Genomic DNA, 26,542 nt, shown 5'->3' with positions numbered 1-26,542 from the left:
CACACTTGTAGTCTCACCCCCTTGGGAGACTGAGGTAGGAGGATCACTTGGCCCAAGAGTTTGAGACCAGTGAGACCCTATCTTTATAAAAAATTTAAAAATTAGCATGATTGCACAGGCCTATAGTCCTAGCTACTTGGAAGGCTGAGACAGGAGGGTAGCTTGAGTCCACCAGATACAGCTGCAGTGAGCTATGATGACACCACTCAGACCAGCCTGGGAGACAAAGGGAGACTCTGGCTTTGAATGAAAATTAAAAAGTGAGTCTGGGCATGGTGGCTTCTGCTTATATTCCTAGCAATATGGGAGATCAAGGCAGGAGGATCACTTGAGGCCAGGAGTTCATGACTAACCTGGGCAATAGCAAGATCCCCTCTCCACAAAATATTTTTTAAATTAGCTGTCTGGGGTGGCATGTGCCTTTAACCCCAGCTACTTGAGAAGCTGAAGCAGGAGGATCACTTGAGCCCAGGAGTTTGAGGTTGCAGTGAGCTAGGATGACACCACTGTACCCTAGTCTGTCTGGCAAAAAAAAAAAAAAAAGGGACTTCTGGCTCCCATATGTCTTTATCTGCAGAAATGATCATGTGCTTGAAAATCAAAAAGAAAGGAGACAAAAAAGATGGCAGAGATGGGCTAAAGAAGAAAGTAAAGAAGAGAAAGGGCCTTCTGAGCAGCAATACATCAGTTAGTCCTAAGTTGCCTTGCCCTTCCTTCCTGCAGTCAGTCCTACCTGGAAAGGGTGAGAAGCAGACTTATCCTCTGGACAAGTCACCCTACAATAGTTCAGCCTCTGATCCTTCTGAGTGTCAGTTCCTCTTGTGTGCCTTCTAGTCCAGCAGATACTCTGAGTTGCTTATACAAAGTATGTGGAACCACTCTCCCCAGAATCAGGAAAAGACATCAGCCGTGCCCTTCAAGTTCCAGGTTCTAATTGTATACTTCTGGTTGGCAAGAATATCGGAACAAGCCTTCTGAAGAGCAATTTGGCAGTAGACAGAGCAAGGACTCTAGAATTGTACATACTATTTGGCCCAATAATTCACTTTCTGGAAAGCCAGCCTAAGGAAATAGTCCAAAATACATAAAAAGCTTTCTAGTCAAATGCATTTAGAGCCTCAGCTATCACAGTAAAAATCTGGATACAACCTAAATTTCTAGTAATAGAAATGTTTTATTCCACTCATATGTTGGGACATCACATCGCCATTAAAAATTGTTTACGAAGAGTACATAGAAGGAGAAATACTTACTTTTTTTTTTAATTTTTTATTTTATTTTTTTTTTTTTTTTTTTGTAGAGACAGAGTCTCACTGTACCGCCCTTGGGTAGAGTGCCATGACTTCACACGGCTCACAGCAACCTCTAACTCTTGGGCTTACGCAATTCTCTTGCCTCAGCCTCCCGAGTAGCTGGGACTACAGGCGCCCGCCACAACGCCTGGCTATTTTTTCGTTGCAGTTTGGCAGGGGCTGGGTTTGAACCCGCCACCCTCGGCATATGGGGCCGGCGCCCTACTCACTGAGCCACAGGCGCCGCCCTCTTACATTTTAATGATAAGTGTAAAAATATACAAAAATACATGCACATAGGACGATCTTAATCATATGAAAATATATGCACAAAAACAAGGGGTTCAGTTGATGGAAAGAAGCATGTAAAAATAACAATGAGATGCCATTTTACACCATGAAATCAGTAGAATTTAAAGTCTGACAATGCCCGGTGTTGATGAAAACAATGGGAATTGGTACCATAATTTGACAATTATCTAGTAAAATGGAAGCATTTCCTTTCCTGGGACTATACCCAGGACTATACCCTTCTACACGTATGTGAAGAGCCAGCCACAGAGAAGTTCATTGTTTGTAACAGTGAACTATGAAAACAAGTAACGAGTTGATCATTCATTTCTATTAATAACAGAATAGATGAATGAATGCTACTCAAGTCATAGAAAGGAATACTAAACAGCAGTGCTTTTCAACCTTTTATGTCACGGCACACTTGAAACTATAGTTAAACTTCAGAGGCACACTTAAATTATGTGGATCAAAAAAAGAGCAAAAAAATGAATATACTTACTGTGCTTTGAACTTTTTTCAGAAATAATTTAATCAATGATCTTTTTTCTTTTTTGGGGGGGGCTGGGGCTGGGTTTGAACCCGCCACCTCTGGCATATGGGGCCAGTGCCTTACTCCTTTGAGCCACAGGCACCACCTTAATTAATGATCTTTAAAATTCTTTGCTGCACACCTAAGATCTCTCATGGCACACAAGTGTGGCGCGGCACACCAGTTGAAAATGACTGTGAGAGCAATGAAAATGGAGGAACTGAAGGTACATCCACATTTCTAAATGCCATAGGCGTAATACTGAGCATCAAGTGCACATTGCAGAAAAAATACTTTTATAAGTATTATAAACTATGCAAAGCAACGCTTTACACTAAGTAGAGACAGATGCATGTCCAATAAGGATATGAAGAAATGCAGAATAATATTTCTCTCTTGGAGAGAGGAAAGAGACACGGCAGAAAAGGAGCACGCAGGGAGTCTCAGTGGCCCTTATGATTGTCCCGTGTCTAAAGCAGGATGGTAGGTACCTGGGTAGAGGCCGTGTTATCCCTTGTATCTTCTAGCATATTTTAAATATTTCATGACAATTTTTAAGTACATGACACAAAAGAGAAGCGAATGAACCATATCCAACCAGACAAGGAATACCTCCCAGTTGTAGGAACGGGGATGAGATTTTTCTTCTTTCTACTTTCCACCATTCGCTGGGCAGATAGAAGCTGGAAACGATGACATGTATTCACAAATAAAGAGATACAGTTAGAGCCAGAAACTACGGAGACAATAGGCAGATAGGGAAGTATGTCCAATGTCATGACAAAAGGGCATCGTCTTTCAGTCCCAACTAAGGAGTCCCTTTCCTCTGAGCAGTCTCTGTTTTCAGCTCAAACTGCCTGGGCCTAGAACACCACAGGAATTTCCTGCAGCTCGTGTGAGCTCAATTCAGGTAGTTAAATGTATGCTGGAGGATGAAGGTCTACGATGTGCCTGCACAATAGACAACAATTGCCAGGGTCTTCTTCCCGGTGCCTGCCCATCCCTGACTACAGGCCACTTCTGGTCTCTACCAATCTGCTCCCAGGTCCTTCCAAAACTAATCAGCCCAGTCTTGTCCTGAGACAAGACCTAGTGGATCGAGATGTACCTGATTCTACCCAGAGGCGCAGAGCACCAGGAGTTACCCTACAGGCATTCCTCCCGGGTAAAGACACATGAGGAGCTCCACCTTATACCACACGACCCCAGGCTATTCTGCCAACCAAACATAAAACTCCAAAGCACCAGCTGCTCGCGTCCATTGGCATCCGTGCTCAGACTTCCATCAATTTTACTCCACCACTTATTGTCATTAATAAGCTTAGAAAGAGAGCATTCTAAAATAGCCAAAAGCCTCTGAAGAACAGAAGAAAAAATTTATAAGTATGTGTTTCCAAACTTGCTTGAAGGGGGAAGCACTCATCAACTATTCCGTTTATCTCAATGAGTCAACATCTGCATGGTGCTTACTTTGTACCCAGCACAGTTATTATTAGTGCTTTACAGATATTAACCTACATATTTAATCCTCATAGCAACCCTATGAGTATGCAGGATTAACATCCTCACCATGTTAGGGATGAAGAAACTGAGGCACAAGATTATATAGCTACCAGATAGTGGAGCCAGGGATCAGGGCTGCAAAGTCAGGCTTCGGAATCCAGCCTAGGCTGAGCTGCTGCCCTATGCAAATGAGCTTGTAAGGAATGGAAATATAAACCCATATTCTGTCAATAGACAGCTGAAATAAGTCTCCATATTTCACTCATTTTTACTGGGGACCCATTACCTCTTACAGTGCCAGAGTTTCCCATCCTGAACCGCCTCTACTCCCTGTGGACTAACCAAAGACTAAGTGGAAAGATGGTCGTAGGAGGAAGAGAGAACATTAATGAAGGAGGTTAAAAATTGAAAAGGAAAAACTAGACAAGAAAGCATTTTCGTGTCTGTTAGGGAGATTTGTGAGAAGTCAATGTGATTACAAGGAAAGGGGTGTTTCTTTGTAACTGAAATTTGACAGGAAGGACATTAAGATATTGTATGACAGGGTTTGAATAGACTAGATTTGGAAAGGTAGAATCATACCAGCTGGAAGAAACTCCAAGAGACTTCCCAAGGTCTTTAAAAGAACGGCAATTATTTGATGATATAAAGAAGTGAAAATGTGGGACAAAAGTATCCATTAAGCATCATAAGAGTACAAATCTACACCCTGGGTGGAGGAGTCAAAGAAATATCAGTTAAAAGTGGGTAAAACTGGATGCTGTTAACTCTATTTTTAAAGATCTTTTGGAATAGGGATCATAGGCTTACACACACACGTGTGCGCGCCAATCATCCAACTTATCTAGGACTAAGAAGGATCTTGGAATTCAGAACTTTCAGTAGTAAAACCAGGATGGTCCCAGGCAAACCAGGAACATTTTGTCACCCTAACACCGATATAATAGATGAACGGTTGGATGGGTGGGTGGGTGGAGAGAGTGAGAGAGATAATAACATACATAAACTTACAAGCAGGTCTCCAAAACATGTTGTGGAGCATTACAAAATAAAATTAAGATTATTACTGTGTCTCCTATTATTTTTAATAGAATCAGCATAAATTTAACTCAGCCGTGAATTATACTACTTCCCTTTAAGATATTCTGTCCCTTGAAGCAAAGGACACCACTCTGCACTCTGAAGAAAACTGTTCTAATATGCCAGTCAAGATGATCACAGCTGAGTAGATTTAAGAGCTATTTCTATCCAGACAGACAGCAGGATAGAGCTGATGTTTCATATCATAGCAGTCTTAGATTTTCTTTTTTCTTTTTTTTTGAGACAGGGTCTCACCTCTGTTGCCCCAGGCTCTAGAGTGCCATGATGTCAGCCCAGCTCACAGCAATCTCAAACTCCTAGGTTCAAGTGATCTTCCTGCCTCAGCCTATAGGTGCCCACCACAATGCCCAGCTAATTTTTCTACTTTTGGTAAAGGCAGGGTCTCACTCTTGCTCAGGCTGGTCTCAAACTGCTGAGCTCAAGGGATCCTCCCCCCTCAGCTTCCCAGAGTGCTAGGACTAGAGGCATGAGCTGCCAGAGCAGCCTTAGATTTTCTTTATAACTAAGCAAGGCAATGTCTGAGATATGAAAATTAGAATAGGTCATTCACTTAGCAATAAGTCGGAATAAGCCATTGAAATTTCTGAGGTTAGTTCATCACAGCAGTAATCTACTCTGACTAATATCACATCTTTAACAAACAGCCAATGACTTTGGGCAGCCAGCTCTTTGCCACCACACCTCAGTATTGCCTCCTCCACAGGGAAGGAGTAAATCCATAGTTATGTTCCACCAGCAGCAATTTCTTCTCATATGGGCATGCGTCTGGGTTTTTCTGAGTACTGGCCACTCTCTTCCCAGTAACAGTCTGATTAAGTTAACACATTACAGACTTCAACAAAATCCCCCAAAAGAATAAACAAATGCTTTTAAACACAGTATCTCCCAAAAAAAAAACAAGTGAGACATAGCACACTATATAATTAGTCCATACTTCAGCATATTGGTTTTACTGGTTTCATAGCATTAAACTGACCCATGAGGCAGGTATTTATCATCTCTCATAGGAAGAAATGAGGATGTATAAAAGGTCCTCAAATAGGAAATGGGAACTACCTTCTCCTCCCTCTCCCTCTCATAAAATTTTTTAAAACTCTGCTTCTGCCCAGTCTTCTCATCTCTGTAAATGGCACCATCGCTAAGCCAAACATCTAATAGTTACCTTTTAAGCTGTTTCCTCTCTCTGCCGCCCATACACTTCCAGTTCATCCTCAACTGCTGTCAGCTCCACTTCCAAATCATATTCCAAAAGTCTCCATTTTTCTGCCTTTCCACTGCTACGGCCTTAGTCTAAACCATCTTCTCTCATCTGAAACTGGAATGCCCCCTAAAAGCTCCCACTTTCACGTGTGGACCTCCACTCTCCATTCCCCAGGGAGCAGCCAGAGGAGTCATAAATTATGTCACGCCACTCTCTGTTAAAAATTCTTCACTGGATGTTGAAATACAACATAAATGGCCCATGGGACCAAATGTGGCCCAGCCCCTGCCCAACTCTCCAATTCTGTCTTGTGCCCCTGTCATCCTCAACTACTACACTTTAACTATCAAATTAGTCCATCTTAACAGATATATTCATCGATAGCCAGAAAATATATTTCAACTTTGTCAGAATCAGCAGAAGGAGATAGCATATCCCCAACCAAAAGAAATTATTATCCTAATACCTTCCATCTCAGTCCCTCTATTTAAATCTAACATTTGCATTCCTTTATTTGTGCCCCACAGAGAAAATGTGAAACAACTAGACAGATAGTATTTATTGTTCTTCTTTGACAATTGTAAAACTGAAACCTGCAGAGAGGTCTTAATACATGAAATGGCCATGTCTATCTTAAACGTAAATTGAACACTAATGGAATTTCAGACTTCAGTTCATCCTACAGAGTAATATTAAGCCAGTATAAAATATGCAAGTCTGGACAATTAAGTTCATGAACGCATTCTAGAAAAAGTGCTACATACCTCACTGGCGATTATCACTACGGTCACCAGATGACCAAGGAGAGTACTTCTAAGGTGACAGTAGTGATATTCAGCATTGAGGTATGTAGTACTTTTTCTAGGATGAGTTTGTGAACTTAGCCAGCCTCATATGTCCTATTTTGCAAAGTGTCTTAGGAATTAGAATGCCACATTTCCTATATTCATTTTTCAACCATGTTTTAAATATCTTGGCCATCCTCTGAGATCCCTGAAAATTGTGATATTATTTGAATTTATAATTATCTCTACTTAGACAAATTATATTTGCACTGTCATTATGACAAAGGTGGTGTTGAAATACATAAACCCCACATGTCAATACGGGACTATCATTAATTTTCCAATGTCCAGTATCTTGTTAGGGATCTTTGACATTTCAAAACAAAACTAAAACTCAGAACAACAAGTATCATATTATACCAATAGAGTTGAAGATTTATTTTTGTTTGAGTGCTAAAATTAATTTATAAAAAAAAAATTTTCATAGTATTTGCTCATTTGTTAGTAATCACAGATTTTCCTAAGATTGAGGAGAACTAAATTCCCCAGAGGTGCTGAAAATACTGATTACTTATGCTTACTTGAGTTCAGCCAAAACGGTACTAAACAATGATTTCTTACTGCTTTTGCAGAAAAAATATTTATCCAAACTAATTCATACCCAAAATATTTTATAAAATAGAACTACTCTGGTTGGAATGGAGGTAAAAATCCAAAGCTCCATCTGCTGAGACACCCCCTCACCTCAGTTTCCTAAGAAGAATCTAAGTTTTATAAGAGCAATGCTTTATCATCCACAGACGTTGCTAGAATTTTAGTCTTGTTCCTATTGAAAACAATGGATTTTATAACACAAGTTTAAGAAGCATTGTGTGTTTGCTTTGGGTTTTGAATTAAAGTAATCTATTTCTTTCTTTCTTTTTTTTTTTTTTTTGTTGTTGTTGTTTTTGTTGCAGTTTTTGGCCCGGGCCAGATCTGAACCTGCCACCTCCAGCATATGGGGCCAGAGCCTTACTCCTTCAGCCACAGGCACCACCCAAAATAATCTATTTCTAATTGCCTATCCCTGTCTACCTTCTTATTCTGTTTAGTCCACTTATATTCTATTTCCAGACACTACAATTTCAGGGACAAAGAGTTTCGAATTCCCTTTTTTTTTTTCTTCTGTATTCCAATGGCTTAATTAATTAATTTATTTTTTTTTTTAACTAAATCATAGCTGTGTACATTAATACGATCATGGGGCACCATACACTGGTTTTATATACCATTTGACATATTTTCATCAAATTGGTTAACACAGCCTTCACAGCATTTTCTTAGTTATTGTGTTAAGACATTTATATTCTACATTTACTAAGTTTAATGATCTGGGATTTTTGGCCTTTTACTTAAGAGGGAAATGTCTAGGTTCACTACCTTTATACCCAAATGGGTATGCCAGCCTCCGTTACAGATTAAAACTCAGGGAAGGTTTTCGTAGATTGACTGTGTGAAGATGATGATATTCAGTGCACAGATGTTCTTTCTGGCTTAGGAGTTGCACCTTCTGTGAGTCCACGTCTCCTCCAAACTCTCTTGACCTCCAAGTTCTGGGTTGATGCTGCTGCTGCTGCTGCTAATTAGAGTTATACTGAATCAGGCAGAATACTATAAATTTCGTCATTTTACCATCGTGCTGTTTTGAAAATTAAATATGCTTTATAAAAAGAATTTGGTTTTACATGTTAGTATATTGCCTTTTATTCATTCATTTATTTTTTTCTGGAGACAGAGTCTCACTCAGTTGCCCTGGAGTAGAGTGCCAAGAGTCCACAGCAACCTCAGACTTTTGGACTCAAGGGATTCTCTTGCCTCAGCCTCCTGTGTAGCTTGGATTACAGGCGTCTGCCAAAACGCCCAGTGCCCAGCTATTGTTTTTTTTTTTTGAGATGGGGGTCTTGCTCTTGCTCAGGCTGGTCTCAAACTCCTGAGTTCAAGCAACCCGCCGGCCTCGTCCTCCCGAAGTGTTGGGATTACAGGTGTTAGCCACCACACCTGGCCAGGATATTGCCTTTTTTTTTTTTTTTTTTTTATTGTTGGGGATTCATTGAGGGTACAATAAGCCAGGTTACACTGATAGCAATTGTTAGGTAAAGTCCCTCTTGCAATCATGTCTTGCCCCCATAAAGTGTGACACACACCAAGGCCCCACAGAGTTTCGAATTCCTAAAATACAAAAGAGAAGGAAAGCATATTTCAAGAGACAGATTCAATATTTTCATATATTCAATATTTTGTTTTAGGGGCATGACTTTTTTTTTTACATCAAGTGAGCCATATAACACTGCTCCTTGTAACATGTGACTAGGCACCGTGCTTGGTAATGACAGCAAAAGTCCATGGTTTGAGGCCAAATTTCCTGCTACTGAGATAAGAACAACAACAAAAAAAAAACAGGAACACAGCTTTCTAAAGATTTAGAGATTTTACTATTTAATTCAATAAATCTGAAATGGAAGGGAGTACATCACAACAGAAAAAAATCATGGTATAGGTTTCACAGGCTACAGAAATAGACAAATCAAACTCAAGCACAGGAGAAAACCTTAATTGCATGCCTTACAGACAAGGTCATATGGGGCAGCCTCTCCACTAACCAATGTTTCATTCTTTTCAATGAATGCACAATAGTCTTCAACGATTGCAAGAGGGACTTTACCTAACAATTGCAATCAGTGTAACCTGGCTTATTGTACCCTCAATGAATCCACAACAATAAAAAAAAAATTTAATAAATAAATAAATAAATATTTTGTTATGTCTCCTTTATTATTCTGAAGTAAAATTCATTGACAAAGTAAGCTTCTGATGCACGTATTTCATAAGGCTTCACTAGAGATATAAAAAAGAAACAAAAATAAAGCAATTTATCATTTAAGAATATAGACTTCAGATCAGGCACAGTGACTCACACCTATAATCCTAGCACTCTGGGAGGCTGAGGCAGGAGGATCCCTTGAGCTCAGGAGTTTGAGACCAGTCAGAGAAACAGCAAGACTAGAAAATCTAGCTGGGCACTGTGGCAGGTGCCTTTAGTTCCTGCTACTCAGGAGGCTGAGGCAGGAAGATCTCTTGAACCTAGGAGTTTGAGGTTGCTGTGAGCTAGGCTGATACCATAACACTCTAGCCTGGACAACAGAATGAAAACTCTGTCTCAATAAATAATAATAATAATATATATACTTTAAAATATAAATGCTCAGACATGATATCTTAGTCCTTTTGTCCTGCTGTAACAAAGTACCTGAGACCTAGTAATTTACAAGGAACAGAAAATTTATTGAGCTCTTAGTTCTGGAGACTGGGAAGTCTAAGGACATGGTTCCAGGATTTGTCTCATGTTGGAAGGCAGAAGGGCCAAAAAGGACACAAGAAAGAGAGAGAGCAAGATGAAGCCAAACTCGATCTTATAACAAACCCACCTCTGAAATAATGACATTAATCCCTTCATGAAGGCAAAGCCCTCATTACCCAAATACCTCCCATTAGGCCCTACCCCCCAATAATGTTGCACTGAGGATTAAGTTTGGGGGATACATTCCTAACCATAACACATGACTACATTAAAAGACCTAATGAAAGCCGGGCATGGTGACTCATGCCAATCCTAATACTCTGGATGGCCAAGGGAGGAAGATCCCTTGAGTTCAGGAATTCAAGACCAGCCAAAGTAAGACAGAGACCCCATCTCTAATAAAAATAGAGAAACTAGCTGGGTTTCATGGCAGATGCCTGTAGTCCCAGCTACATAGGAGGCTGAGGCAACAGGATCGCTTGCGCCCAAGAGTTTGATGTTGCCATGAGCTATCACACTGTGACACTCTACCCTGGCTGAGAGAATGAGACTCTGTCTCAAAAAAAAAAAAAAAAAGAAAAGAAAAGAAAATCTAATGAAGTAATTAGAAGCTTTCCAGCACCAATAATTAATAAATCTGGTTTAAGGAGCATAAAAAAAATTCAAAGCTATTTCATGTAAGAAACAAGGGTATAAACAAAGCGGATATATACATGAGAGGACACAGAATAAAAGCTAGTGTTAGTATAAGTAACAAGAAACCAAATTTATCTATATGTGATAAAACAAAAAGGGAAATAATACAATAGATCAGTTAAGTTATAGACTGTTAAGGTGAAGAAAATGAAAAACTATGATTATTCTTTTGCTTGAATGATTAATAATGTCAAGGAACCCCTGCTCCTTTTAGAATCTACTCTCAAAGTCTGCACAGGATTTGTCACTGAGGAATGCATTCAGCTATTAGTAGAATATTTGAAAAAACTTTGACTTAAATAGCATAGAGGGCTATTTGTTTCTCATGAAAAAAAAATCCAAAGGCACACACCAAGGTTGGAATGATGGCTTCATGCTCATCAGGAAGCAGGTTCTTTCTATCTTCCTGCAGCACCACCTTTATCACAGAGTTTTTATCCTCAAAATGGCCCCATATTTGCAAGATGATCATTACAGTTCCAATCATCAAGTCATGATCCAAGCATCAAGATTAAAAAAAAAGGGGCAAGGCCATAGGTCATATATCCCAGCTGATTTAGACTCTCTTCAAGCACTTTTTCTAGAATTCTCACAAGACACCTGCTTACCTCTCATGGACCACTGCTAGTTTCCTTTCTGCAAGAAAGTCCAGGAGATAACGGTTACATGTCTGGGCACATTGCTACATCCAGCAATGCAAGGATTTTGTTAATACAGAAGAAGGATAGAGTGAATACGGGGGCTCAGCACCTGTAGTACAGTGGTTACGGTGTCGGCCACATGCACCGAGGGTGGCGGGTTCAAACCTGGCCCGGGCCAGCTAAGGAACAATGATAACTGCAACAGAACAATAGCCAGGCCTTGTGGTGGGCACCTGTAGTCCCAGCTACTTGGGAGGCTGAGGCAAGAGAATCGCTTAAGCCCAAGAATTTGAGGTTGCTATGAGCTGTGACGCCATGCACTCTACAGAGGGCGACATAGTGAGACTCTGTCTTCAAAAAAAAAAAGTGGATACTGTATGGGCAGTTCATTTCTTCATTGCTTAGAAATCACAGATTCCACTATGGACAGGGGAAGTAAACTATCCAGCTACTGAAAATAGTGATTAATTGTTGCTTACTTGAGTTCTCCGTTACAGAGAGACACCGTGATCTTCTGAGGGCCTCCCAAAGCTCTTGTTGACTCAGTACTTCATTTTACAGTGGAAAGCACAAAGAAAGTCTATGGTTTCTAGCCTTGTACCTTTGCTCCTTTTGTAGGCCAGTTCCCAAGACCAAATTATCCTGTGGCCTCCCATCTACTTTCTCAAAACCTACCAATCCAGGCTCAACTTTCACCTCTTCCTTGAAGCCTTCTCTGACTAGTCCAGTTGATCTTTCTCCTCTCTGAATTCTCACTACACAGTCTACAAAACCTGTTAGTGTAGTTCAGTGTTCTCTAATGTTTTGTGGATGTGAGCAGTGTATTCCCCAAGTATAAGAAGGTGGAGGCTCCTCCCCTACAAAAAAAAAAAGCTCCAGCTAAGGAAAAGTTCCCCTAAGGAAATGCTGGAGAGAGGCAGACTCCCCCTCCCAGAAGGCTCCTTGGAGAATGAGCTTCTAGAAGAGGTGGTATGTGAGAGTAAAGGAGCAAAGAAGGAGAAAAATCAACAGAAGAGCAGTGTGGTGGTGAAGGGACTCCACAGAGAAACGAAGAGAGCTTGTTTAGCAACTCAGAGAAATTTCGAGAAGAATAAACCTCTAAAGATGAACTTTAAGCTGGGTGCAGTGGTTCAGGCCTGTAATCCCAGCACTTTGAGAAGCCAAGGCAGAAGGATCACTTGAGCCCAGGAGTTCAAGATCAGCCTGGGTAACATAGCAAAACCCTGTTCTACAAAAAAATTTTTTAAACTAGCTGGGTGTGGTGACACATACCTGCAGGCCCGGCTGCTCAAGAAGCTGAGGCAGGAGGATCACTTGAACCCAGGAATTTGAGGTTACAGTGAGCTATGATCATGCCACTACACTCCAGCCAGAGTGACACCCTGTTTCAAAAAAAAAAAAAAGAAGAAGAAGAAAATAAATAAATAAGTAAATAAAGATGAACTTTAGGAAGTCTGTATGGAGTACTACACAGAAAGAGCAGCGCAGGTTTTAAGACGTTTCCGAGAAGATGAGAGTGAAGATAGGCATTATTCTTTGAGGCTTTCAGAATTGCTTTATGTTGTGTTCAAATAGAACCAGCTCACACAGCCACTGAAGAGAAGTTTCAGATTGAGGCAGAGACTTGGTGCTGAGACACTGATGACAAGCAATCAAGTTCAACAGAGGACAGAAGCAAAAATTCAAGGCAGAACTATGAGGTACTTATTGTGATGGAAGGAATATCTAAGTAAACATCACACTTATTCTCTTCAGATACTATAATTTCTCAATGGTTATATAAGAAAAGTGGAGATTTGGAAAATTATTTGATGAATTGGGGTTTTAAATGCCAACAACATGGATACTAGTTTGGGGAGGGGGGTTGAGGTGGTTTTTTGATACAGGGTCTTGCTCTGTTACCCAAGCTGAAATGCAGTGGCATCATCATAGCTCACTGTAGCCTCAGACTCCTGGGTTCAAGCAATCCTCCTGCCTCAGTCTCCCCAGTAATTGACACTTACAGGCCTGCACCACCACACCTGGCCAATTTTTCTATTTTTTGCAGACACAGGATCATGCTATGTTGCTCGGGCTGGTAAATGGATGCTTGTGTTGTTGGTATTTGCTATTTCTGTTTTTCTATCGGTCTCCCTGCCCCTTGACTATCCTCATTCTGCCATCAGTTAATAAATATGAGCGCCTCAAAGCAGGAGGAATCACACTACCAGATCTCAGACTATACTATAAATCAATAGTGATCAAAACAGCATGGTACTGGCACAAAAATGGAGAAGTAGATGTCTGAACAGAATAGAGAACCAAGAGATGACTCCAGCTACTTACCGTTATTTGATCTTTGACAAGCCAATTAAAAAACGTTCAGTGGGGAAAAGATTCCCTATTTAACAAATGGTGCTGGGTGAACTGGCTGGCGATCTGTAAAAGGCTGAAACTAGACCCACACTTTTCACCATTAACTAAGATAGACTCTCACTGGATTACAGATTTGAACTTAAGACATGAAACTATAAAAATACTTGAAGAAAGTGCAGGGAAAACTCTTGAAGGAATCAGTCTGGGTGAATATTTTATGAGAAAGACTCCCCAGGCAATTGAAGCAGCTTCAAAAATACACTACTGGGCCCTGATCAAACTAAAAAGCTTCTGCACAGCCAAGACCATAGTAAGTAAAGCAAGCCAACAGCCCTCAGAATGGGAGAAAATATTTGCAGGTTATACCTCCAATAAAGGTTTAATAACCAGAATCCACAGAGAACTCAAATGTATTAGCAAGAAAAGAACAAGTGATCCCATCTCAGGGTGGGCAAAGGACTTGAAGAGAAACTTCTCTAAAGACAGACTCACGATCTACAGACACATGAAAATAGCTCATCATTCTTACCACCATAGAAATGCAAATCAAAACTACTTTGAGATATCACCTAACCCCAGTAAGAGAAGCCCACATAACAAAATCCCCAAACCAGAGATGTTGGCATGGATGTGGAAAAAGGGCACACTTCTACACTGCTGGTGGGAATGCACACTAATAGGTTCCTTTTGGAAGGATGTTTGGAGAATATTTAAAGATCTAAAAATAGACCTGCCATTAAATCCTATAATTCCTTTACTAGGTATATACCCAGAAGACCAAAAATCACAATATAACAAAGACATCTGTACCAGAGTGTTTGTTGCAGCCCAATTCAGAATTGCTAAGTCATGGAAGAAGCCCAGGTGCCCATCAACCCACAAATGGACTAGCAAATTTTGGTACATGTATACCATGGAATATTATGCAGCCTTAAAGAAAGATGGAGACTTTACCTCTTTCATGCTTACATGGATGGAGCTGGAACATAGTCTTCTTAGCAAAGTATCTCAAGAATGGAAGAAAAAGTATCCAATGTACTCAGCCCTACTATGAAGCTAATTTATAGCTTTCATATGAAGGCTATAACCCAACTATAGCACAAGAATATGGGGAAAGGGCCAAGGGAGGGGAAGGGAGGGAAGAAGTCGGAGTGGAGGGAGGGTAATGGGTGGGGCCACACCTATGGTGCATCTAGAATGGGTACAGGAGAAACCTATTAAATGCAGAATACAAAAATAAATAAATAAATAAATATGAGCGCCTCATTTACCTGCTTAGAAACTTTCACTGGTTCCCTGCTGAGTAAATGAGAAAGCCTACACCCAACTTGGCAACAGGCCCTTCCCAGGCTCCAGCTGACTTTTTTCTAGAGCCACACACCCTTCTGTCCGCCAGGGTGAACACTCATTCTGTAGCACCTATTTTCCCTAGGTAGCATCATTCCTTTGCTTCTGAGTCCTTCCTCTACACCAGTAGTTCTCGACTTTCCTAATGCCACAGCCCTTTAATACAGTTCCTGTGGGTCGCAACCCACAGGTTGAGAACTGCAGCTCTACACTCATTTTTCCCCTCCCAGCTCCATCTCAACCAACTAGGTTTGAGAGATCACCTCCTGGGTAAAGCCTTCGCTCACAAACTCCCCATACCCAGGTGGCTACTCAACCTCTCTACTCTCACAGATCTCGTCCCATCTCTGAAGTTGCATCTAAATATCTGCCACTTCTCTCAGATTAGGAACAGCAACTGATTCTTTTGTTTGCCTGTGGCCAGCAAGGAGCCTGGTACGAAGTGGACAGTGAATGGCCAAGCAAACAGGAAGTTTTACATGCTGCAAATCACTTCCTATTCTGCTTCTACAACCTTCAGGGCAACTTCCCATACCCTGACTCCACGAGGCCCCTAACCCTCACATAGGAGGCCCAGGAAGTGGCTAAAGAGATTTCTCTAAGCCCACACCCAGCATTCCCATAAAACCAATATTGTCCTCCGAAAGTAACAGGAAGTACTTGTCAAAATCTTATGAGTACCTCAAAACAATATGTCGAGGGGAGTGCAAAAATGTTTCCCTTTCTACTTAATCATCGCTGAGTAGAAAGAGGAAATGAGAGGGTAAGGCAGAGGGCCCAAGAGTGAAAGAGCAGAGAAAAAGCAAGAGGGGAGCTACCCCAGCCAGACTCTGCTGCCTGTCGGCTCACACCTCCCACCACGCCCTGCTACTTAGGAAATAGTCCCTGCCAATTTCTTGCCACTTTCCCATTATTTTTTCTTCTTTTTAATTTCAGGTTGATGTGAGGGTACAAACAACTAGGTTACAATATTTGCATATGTTAGGTAGAGGCCCTCTTATAGTTGTGTCTTGCACCCAAAAGGTGTGCCACATACCCTTACATTGTGCCCATAAGTGGGAGTACACCAAGTTCCCTCCCCTTCCTCTCCCCCTCCCTCATTCTCCATCCTTCTAACTCGAATTTAATTGACTTTTTTTCTTAGGTGGGCATATATTAGCTCATCTACTGGCTTCCTATTAGTATTGAGTACATTGGATACTTGCTTTTCCATTCTTGTGATACTTTCCTAAAAAGAATGTGTTTCAACTCCATCCAAGTTCATACAAAAGATGTAAAGTCTCCATCTTTTTATGGCTGAATAGTATTCTATGGTATATATTCCTGGGTTGATAAGCATTTGGGTGGTTTCTTCCCATTGTTTTTTCTATCTGAGACTTTCCACGGCTAACCAAAACTAAAAAGGAAAATTTTATTTGCCCGGGAAATCAAAATTATGTTATTTTACTAGTATATTTATTCTATTTGGATAAATACCTATCTTGTTGATATTAATGCATCTATTTACATTAAGTAGTATTTATGTAGTGCTAGTAAACAAAAAGAGTAACTCAGAGTATCTATTGTAACTCAGAGTATCTATTGTCTCCTACAACCAACAACATCCAAGAGATTAATTTGGATTTTTTCTCAGATTCCTTGAAAAATATTCTCAGAACAAAATGGGTTATCTTTCCAACATTTTAAATTTAAATTGTCTGAAGCTTATTTCCCTTTCTTTAGCTATTTAATGTTCAGCATCTATAGATTCCAGTCCCAGACTTAGATCAGCCTAGAGAGTTTCTAATTTCTTGAACTCTCAGTTCTGACCTGATACCTGCCCCCAGGGAAATATAATGCTGCTTCTGGAATCTTTCTAAACCACATAAGGACTGCTGCAGAAGGACATTTCAGTGATCAGAGTTTATGACTCAGAGCTTTCGAACATGTAAGTTCCAATATCTGTTCTGATGCTGCCTCTTGGACAGAGTTAGGCCTCGCAGTTTCTTCTCACTTCACGTTATGGAAATTAGATTCAAGGACTGATGAGACAAGCAATGATTCCAAATATAAAGTGCTCCTGCAATGTTAGATAAAGATAATGATATTTTAGAGAGGACAAAAATAAATATAAGCAGAAGAAGGGTTAATGAATTTGGGATCATTTAAGAATTAACCCAATTTTTCTTTTTTTTTTTTTTTGAAGCAGTCTACTATGACACCCTTGGTGAAGTGCTGTGGCATCACAGCTCACAGCAACCTCAAATTCTTGGGCTTAAGTGATTCTCTTGCCTCAGCCTCCCAAGTAGCTGGGACTACAGGCACCTGCCACAATGCCTGGCTATTTTTTGTTGTAGTTGTCAATGTTGTTTAGCAGGCCCAGGCCGGGCTCAAACCCACCAGCCTCCGTGTATGTGGCTGGCACCCTACTCACTGAGCTACAGGCACAGAGCTTAACCCAATATTTATTAAGTGTCTACTGCAGGGGTCCTCAAACTTTTTAAACATGGGGCCAGTTCACTGTCTCTCAGATCATTGGAGGGCCAGACTATAGTTTAAAAAAAAAAAAACTATAAACAAATTCCTATGCACACTGCACATATCTTATTTTGAAGTAAAAAAAAACAAAACAAGGAACAAATAAAATCACACCACCTCATGTGGCCTGCGGGCCGCAGTTTGAGGACCCCTGGACTCTACTGTATGCCAAGCAATTTTGCATGTATTTTCCCATCCAATCTTTAATTCTGTGGCATACACATTAATTACCATTTTAAAAGAGAAAACTGAGGTTCTAGGGGATTAAGTCCTTTGTCCAAGAACCTAACTGCTAGTAAGGGCCACGGGACTCAAACTTAGGTCCTTTGATCCCTGGCTCAAAATTCTATTCACTGTATCACTTTTACCGAAGAGGCTAGCATAGTTCATGATTGGAAATGTGTAATCTGTTGTCTATGACCCACTTTTAATGGAATCCTTGCTAAAATAAATATAGTTTTATGCTAGCACAATCTCCAAAGATTACTTTGTCTTGAAAATGAAATTGAGAGGTTACTCCCCCTCCCGCATTCTTAGGACAGTCTCATTTAAGCAAGAACTGGGAAAGGCAGAATTTGCAGAGACTTGAAATTGTTCCCAGGATCCTTTACAAACAGGAATAAACCCTTATCTAACGCAGACTATTCAATGCCCCCCTCCTTTTGGACTAAATGGGGCCCTTTTACGAAGGAAGTTGCTAATATGGCATTAGGCTATTAATGGGAAAAGCATTTACTTTAGATTAAGAAGAGTGTAAAGTGGGGGGGCTCCATGACTGGCTATTAGGGATGTTAATTAAATATTTATAATGTCTAAATTAGCATAGTGAAAGCTCTATTCATCAATTTGTTCTGGTCTGTTTGTAAGGGGGAAAAATAACTCCAAATGCTCCTGAAGAAAGATGCTACGTGGGTCAATAGGATGATGACTGAACAATTTATTATGATTGTGGTAAACTTTTTATTTTGATTTTATTTAAAGGCACTTGTTGCAGCACCTTATCTTAAAGACCATTTACCACAGTCAATATACTGGACGGCCATGCATTATTCATTGTTATCCAATGAAATTTGCTAAGGTGCTTCAATGCTGAATGCCTGATTGATTGATTGATTGATTGATCCTTACTTTCAAAAAGTAGGGACAAAAGGTTTAATGTTGACAATGGGGGCTGGAAGGTAGAAGCCCTGGATCCTTCCTCTACCACTAACTAGGCTGCTGAAGGCCCTAGGTTTTCACGCCTTGAAATGGTATCTTGCTATTAGAGTCAATTTCAGACTTCATGGTTAATAATTAAGACTAGTTGGATCTTCCACTGAAAACTGCTAAATATGTGGCTGCTTCTCCTGAATGTAGTATGGCAAAGCCAAGCTTATTAATATCTAAATAGCCTGTGGAGGCTTAATGAATGTATTTTATGAATTCCATTAGTTACAATTTTTTTAACCTCCTTTTATTACAGAAAAGTCCAAAGGGGGAAAACCAACTGTCCAACTGTAAATGAGAGCAGGGACAATGGAGACTCTTCTTAGCCAACACTTCACCATCTGTAGCTACTTGGGGTCATCACCACTCATACATTTGGGTCAATACACCTACTTATGGGAGAAGAGTCTAATTTTTTACAGGCCCACTCTCCCCACACCTGCCCACTAGTTCCATTGTCATATTTAACAAATGCACTTTTTCCCCAAAACTAAAAATTTAAAAATAAAATTTTATGAAGATCTTTTCGTTTATTTAGGCTACAATGAACTTTCTTCTATCTCATAAGTATGTCCTTTGCTTTTCCTATAAAGAAGTGACCAGAAATACAGTTCGAATCCTCTTTATATGGATTCATCTGATCTGCCAATGTCTCTCCCCCTTTGGACAATCTGGCCTTCCCTGGAGGGAGGGCTGGTGTGAAAGGGTTAAAGGTTCTCTGATCAAAATAGCCCAACAGAAGGAGCTGGGCCCAGAGCTGAAATCTAAGTGCTAATGACCGCTGCCCTTCACCCCGCTGCTGTCCACCGGCCGGACCTGCGGCCGAGCGGGGCCCCGGACGCGGAGAGGGCTCAATGTTCTGCATTTAACATTTGAACTTCTCCTATCCGAGGCAGCAGGCCGTTTTGTCCTGGGGTCGCTGACCCTGGCTCCCCCATCAGCTGCCCTGAAACCTTAATTGAATGACAGATGGTCATTTTAGGGGGCGCCAGAAGCTGCGGGCGGCCCAGAGCACGGGGGCTATGGCCCCAGGCCCCGGCGGTCCTGCCCGGACTCTGCCAGCAAGGGGTGGGCGATAGGGGCAGCAGGCGGCTTGCGGAGCCTGCTCGGCGGAGGAGGCCGCGGGGGTCGGTGGGCGTCGGTCAAAAGTGGCTTTGCTCACCTGGAGGAAACCCTGCCTGAGGGGCGCCTCCGGCAATCGCCGGGTCCTAGCGCCCTCTCTCAGAAATGGGGCTGGACGTTGGCTAGGCCCAAATTGGGGCAGCCTGTAGTCTGGCCCGACCTCTGGCCCTAGAAGGCGTCCCAAAAAAAAGGACAAAATCTCTCTCTCCGTAGACTGCAAGGCCCCGGTCCAGCATCCTCAGGTCCTGAGCATCAAGGTCTGGAGCCAGTGCAGCCTAGGATAGGCGCCCAAGCCCAGGATGCCCATACCCCAGCCCGGCTCCCTCTCTGGCTGCGGGGACCATGAGGGGTCAGATGCTGTTCGCCCGGCCACACGCGGCCGGCCCTAAGTCCCTGGAGGGCGTTCCCGGCCCGAAGCCTCGCGGACTTCGAGGTCCCGACGGCCCCCAGGCGGGCCCTGACCAATGCGGGGCGCTGCAGTCCGGCCACCACCCAGCTGTGAGGAGCTTTCAGGGCTCTGAGGTAGAAGATGGGCGTCCCAAAAGGCCCTCTAGGACACCGCAGCCCGACCGCGCTGCCTCAGCCGCCTGCCTGCGCCCTAGTGTCCTATTTCTTTAAAATAAAAGCTGCGAGCTCTACAATTACTGGGATTACAGTGAGTCGGTATTGATCTGCAGCCGGCATTGTAGGATCAAGCAGGCGGGCGGAGGCAGACATCCGCCGCCTCAACCCCCTGCTGCCGCCTCGTCCTGCAAAGCGCTAAAAAAACATTTCTAAATGTTTGATTTCAGACGCACCATCGACACCTGCCGCAAAAGAACAACCCCAGCCCCCACCGCCCGCGCGGCGCGCCCCCGCCTCTCTTCGCCTGTGGGCCGCCCAGGCCCCAGCCAGCTACTCCTCCACCTTCGGCCTTTATTTTTTTTCCTTTCTTCTTCTTTTATTTTTTTTTAATTACTGAGAAAAAAATTACTTATACACATAAGCAAAAGGGGGGGAGCCTCCCCTGAAGGCGCGAGCGGGGGTGGCGAGGAGGCCAGCGAAGGCGGTAATGTAACCCTAATGCACCAGATAGCTGACATCAACTTCCGTCAGGCAGCTCCTGGAGATCGAACCTTTCGATTGTAACTGGGACAATTTGCATAGTGATTCCCTTTCCGAGCTTTCCCGGGTCCATAACAAGCTCAGGCAGCTATTCAAATGCAAGTTGCATCCCCAAATGCGAGGCTGGCCTGACCAAAAAGAGCCATTCGGCGTCCAAGAGAGGCGAGACTCGCTCTCCGGTTCTCATCCTTCCCTTTTCTGCTCTCTACCCCCTTTCTCTTCTCTGGTTCCTGATTTAGCTGGGAGCTGTTTATTTATGGCTGCAAATGTGTGCGTGCGAGAGCAAGCAAGAGAGAGAGGGGGAATTGATCTTTGCCTGGACTTAAAGATGGAGACGAAGGAGCTGGAGGGAATTTGGGTTTGTGCTTCTGGCTCAGACCCTGGGCACCGAGGGGAGTCGCTGGGCTAGGAGCCCGAGGTCTTCTCCTGCCCTTTACCCCGCGACCTTGCAGGAATCTGCCGGCCCAGAAGCCGCCGGGCTGACACACCTGCCCCGGGCGGGGCTGCAAAGAAAGTCTTCGGACAGAAGGCCACCCTGCCCCTGTCTTTAAAATGAGCGCAATAAAAGGTATCACCCGCGACGAGTGCCGATTATTTTTTCTTCCTGTGCACTGGGCGTTGGGGATGGGGGACGGGGTGGGAGCGAGGATGGGGGGTGATTTATAGGTTCCATAGGGGGAGGGGAGGAATTCGGGGGCTTGAAATTCGGATCCCCCTTCCCCTGTTTCTTTCTTATTTGAAATTATGCAGATTGACTCTCCTTTCCCTCCCTCCTAGGGGGCAAATCCTCGAACACGAACCTGATCTCATGTCACAGAAGCAACTTGCCATGAAATCAGCTAATGCGCTGCGACTCGCCCACCAGGGTAAGCCAGTCTCACCGGCGTATGCGGGGGTGGGGGGGAGGAGAAGGGGGCAGTAGGCTGGGGTAGGTGCTCCAGCGGCCTGGCCACGCTGTTTCACCCGCTGAGCTTGTGGCCACGCAAACCGCGTGGGCGCCGGGGGCGGAGGGCAGCGGCAGCGTCACGGCTGGAACCGGGCGAGGGCGCGCCCCTCCCAGCCTGCCCGTCGGGCCAGGCCGCTAACAAGTCCTCCCTGCGAGTTTAAAGTAGCAAATGAGAGCGGAGAGGGGCTCCCCTCAGCTGGGGGTAAAGACGCTGGCGTTCCCAGCGCGGATGGCGGGTAGGCGAGCTCTGGTCTGCGGTATGTGAGCGGTGCTCCCGCCCGCAGCGTACTGAGGCCGAACCGCACCTGCGTTTGTCAGCTTTGTAGAAATGGAGCCTTCGGGATTCGCTCACTGGGAGAAATCCCCAAATTGAAACTTGTGTACACTTCTCTAGGCTGGTTCACGGTTTCTAAATCTCCCAGGTTGCTCAGCTGTCTCTCCAAATCCAAACCAAACGTGCTAAAGATCATAGGCCACTGACCTTGCGACACTGACCGTTAAAACCAGCTCCTGTGGTCAGATGGCGTTAAAGCCGCGGCTAAATTCGTGTATTTTTTTTTTTTAAGCCTCAAAAGCGTTGAAACACATTTTCGAATGTTCTTTACTTATATTGGTTTGGGGGCTGGAAACTGGCAGTGAGCTTTTTCGTTTCACTGTTTCATGCAGAGTATCCGGGATGTTTTTCTTCTTTTTCAAGTCTTGGTGTTTTTAGAAAATGCAGGCTATTTCTCAGATTGTTTCACAATAGGTTCTTTAACAACCAGATGTGTAAGAAAGCCTTTGGGATTGAGTGGTGGAAAAAAGCAGACTGGAAAGTACAAATGAACCCAAAACAAAATAAAAATAAATTGTACAGAGGAAATTATTAAAAGAAGGGGGAATTAACTTGTCTGGGGGGAAAAAAGCGAGCTTAAGGTCTGAACTTTCCAGATTTAGTGACAACACAGAACAAAACCAAAGGAATTAAATCTGTTATTTGCCCTTTATCTATATAACCAAAGAACACTGGCCGTTATGGGAATCTGGGTCAAGTGCACATTTTAAAGTATTTCTTTTTCAAAGGGCAATTAAGCTTTGGGACACGTGTACTTTTTTGGCAAACTACAACCAATTAGGTGACCTTTAGTCCTGGTGGAAAACAATTTCAAATTTATTTCTGATGTTAAGGAACAGAAAAAACAAAGAATTTTTATTTCTATGAGTTAATTTTATGTAAATAGTCTACTCTTGTGACACACTGAGGGAGAGGGTAGAGGCTTGGCATACTGGGAGGGACAGTCAGGTAGTAATAGCACTCTGTTTTTCGGTTCTGAGAGGGGTGCTGGGTGGCTCTGTACCTAGCTTTGAGTTTGTTGCATCTCTCGCTCTCTTAAAACAGTAACTCAAGATGTAAGTAAAAGTGTTTTCATTTTTTATTGATCCCGCTAACATCTTTCATTATCCAGCATGTAGCCACAGCAAATTATTGCTCATTTGATACCAAGAATTCTATTGACCATCACTTTCGTTGGAGAGAGAATTCTAACTACTCAGTTGCTCTGTAGACAGAGCTAAGGCTAAGGACTTTCATACTAAAACCAAAATAAATTGAGCCCTCTGCCTCCAGAAATTCATAGAGATGTGTTCATTACATTGGGCCACGTGAACATGCATAGAAATCAGCTTTTTACTCTGCCAGCCTTGCCCTCACTCAGGCATAGGTCAGCCCCTTTGGAACAGAACCACATACTTGCAGGGCTGGACATTCATTTGCTTTTTCTTATCCCTTCTGGCAATTTCTTTCCAGCCCTGGCCAGCTTGGGGCAATGAAGTAATGCAATGGAAGATTGCTCCTCAATCTTTTGATCAAAGCCTCCTCATCTTGCTTCTGCTTAGCCATTTGTATCCTCAAAGAAAGAAAGCAAAAACCTCCTAATATGTCCAGATAATTAACTTCATATTCTGGATATAATTTCTTAAATTAAACGGCATCATCATCTCCCCCCAAAACCCCACATCATCACAGAATTGGGGCTGAGATACAGCTCTGTTCTCCCTGGCTACTAGTGCAGCGCAGGAGAAAACCCGGGCTTAGAGAAGGCCGGACCTTTGACCTTTGGGCCAAAAGCTGGGAGCACTAGAGGTTGCAGAGGGAGGCAGATTGGGGCCAGAGGTTAGAGAGACGGCAGGGGAGGGCAGTGGGAGAGACCAGGTTTCCAGGAAGCTGGTGTTGGAACTGGCCCACAAGAGGGACCACTTACACATTACCCCTCAGGCTGCCTTCCCCATCCCAGAGAGGACCAGGTCATTCCCGTCTGTCAGGACCTTGAGCCCTCACCAGCTCCATTGTGGAGTCTAGGGTAAAGGCGCCCAGACTTGAGGGAATGCAGCTGGTATGACCGAATGGAGAGGAAGCTGCTGAGCTGGTGGGACTCAGCCACTACTAGCCTTAGCCTTGGGGTTCAGCGGGTTCTGTCAGATTTACAAACAGCAAGGGATCCATGTCTGCTTCTTCTTAGGCCCTCAATCCCAAGAGGAGTCCAGGATGATCTTGGAGGAGCTGTAGCTTTAGAGACTTTATAGAGTACTCGATTTGCTTGGGCTTCATTTCCCCAACTGCCAGTAGATTAGCCCTCTCAGCTTGGTTTCAGAACAAAAGAAGGACCAACTACTGTCTTTACAAATAAGTCCCTGGCGTGTGCAACCTGGGAAAGGCAGCCAGTTCCAAGTCAGAAGGTGTATTCAGGGACTGGGAGGAACCAGCCTGGTCTGGTGCTGTTGAGCGCGGGTGAAGCTATTCGCACTCTGGCAGGGCCAGCACTCCAAGACCCCTGGCGCTATGGGGAACCACTTTATTTCAGGAAAAGATGGTGAATGAGTAGGAGCTTGCTCTGCAGCCTTGGAGAGATGCGGGTAGATCCTGACTCGGCTTGGAAGAGGAAAGGAGTGTAAGATGAGTTTTTTAGTTTTTCTTTTTTGTTTTGTTTTTAACGTAAATAGCTCCCAGCGTCACTGTAACCAGCGTGCTCCCAAAGCGGTCGTTTTCCTCGAATGCGCTCACCGCCCGCCACACTCGAAGAATTCAGCCCACAGAGGTTTTGGAAACCCCATTTTAGTGATTCCAGCTTAGACATTGAAACCCCTGGAGCCTCCCGGGAAAGGGAACCGCCAGTCCCGGGCCAAGCAGGCGGTCCCAGGCAGTCGCGCGCGCGAACACAACATACACACACACCCGCACACGCACACGCACGCGCGCGCACAGAGGGATGGAGCAGTTCTTTCCAGGATCGAAGGCTGGATGCGGATGTGGTAGGTAGTGGCTGACAGAGCCAGGAAGACTTTGGCGCTGTCAGAGTCCGGAAACCAATAAAGTACCGTCATCTTCAAAGTTATTTGGAGAAAAGGACCCAGGACCTGGGTTTGCAAAGTTAGGAGCAAGGGACAGATCACGCAGCATTTCTTTGGAACGAGGCAGAATTGGGAACTGTCCAACTGGACCAGCGTTGCGGCAAAGTGGAAATTAGGAGATTTGTTTTGCTGGCACAGAGAAGCACTCGTCCTCCGACGGAGAGCTCACTCCTGCACAGGGGGCCTCGGCAGCCACTGTGCTTCACAATCGCCCTACTGGCCAGGTCCAGGTTTGGCCAGGCAAGTAAGACGAGCAGAACTCGATAGTAAATTATTTTATTCAGCCTTCTGTCTTTTTATGAAAATAAAAGGCAACACTTTGTCATTTTTAATCACATAAGCAGACAATAAATCTAATTTTGATATTGATTTTTTCCACAATCAAGTGATTTTTTTTTTTTTGCAGTGTCTGTTGTGTTTCCTTTCTGAGGCATGGCCCTTTGCTGGTGGACTGTGTAGCGTTAAGACTGTGCCAATGCAGGCCGGGTGCTTATTTGAAACACGGAGTTGATTGTGGACTTTGAAGTCAAATGCTGAGAGGAAGTTCTTTCTGGGTGGCAGAAAGTTTGGGATTTGTCTAATTATCTGAATAGTGGTTTCTAGTGGGTCGCCCCTGGCAGCCTCAGATAAATTTAAAGTTCTGCCAGTGCTAGCCTCTGAGATTCACTTTTTTTCAAAATAAAATCAAATAAATAAAAATAAAAACAATCCAAAAATTTTGCTGATGCCACGTAGCTCTTTTAGCAAGAGGAATGCACCATGCGTGGATACCACGAATGCTCTAGGCTCTGGAAAGGGACAGGACCCTGCACCAGGTGTGGCCCAAAACCTAGCTGAGAAACCGGGGAACATCACTTACAGGGAACAACTCCCCAGAAGCGGGGTGCTCCTTCTGCACCCTGACACTTGCCGGGAGCTCACCTTCTTAGAGCTGGCAACTTTTATATGAAATTCTGGAGGTGCAGAGACCTGCCTGCATTAGGTCTCTATCTGGAGAAGTAGGAAGTAAATGAGAAAAGAAAGCTAGAATAAGGAAGAGAAAAAGAAAAAAGGGAGAGAGAGGGAAAGGAGGAGACAATAAGGAGAAGTGAAGAAAAAAGGAAGGGGGAACGTGAAAGGAGGGAGGAAGCAGACTGGAAGGGAAAAGAACTAGAAATGGAAAAAAGGGGGAAAGGAGAA

At 43.3% G+C, this 26,542-nt stretch overlaps 1 long non-coding RNA gene across 1 annotated transcript; it reads left to right on the top strand.

Annotated features, from left to right (window-relative positions):
- The first annotated feature begins 21,121 nt into the window (after positions 1-21,121).
- Positions 21,122-25,759, top strand: LOC128587587 (uncharacterized). Its single transcript, XR_008380620.1, has 3 exons — positions 21,122-21,598; positions 21,808-21,896; positions 24,956-25,759. It is a non-coding gene; the product is annotated as an uncharacterized LOC128587587 (long non-coding RNA).
- The last annotated feature ends 783 nt before the right edge of the window (positions 25,760-26,542 follow it).

The sequence above is a fragment of the Nycticebus coucang genome, chromosome 6, assembly GCF_027406575.1.
Source record: "Nycticebus coucang isolate mNycCou1 chromosome 6, mNycCou1.pri, whole genome shotgun sequence".
NCBI classification, from domain to species: Eukaryota; Metazoa; Chordata; class Mammalia; order Primates; family Lorisidae; genus Nycticebus; species Nycticebus coucang.
Note: the sequence above shows the minus strand (reverse complement) of the source record. Positions and strands in the feature narration are given on the sequence as shown.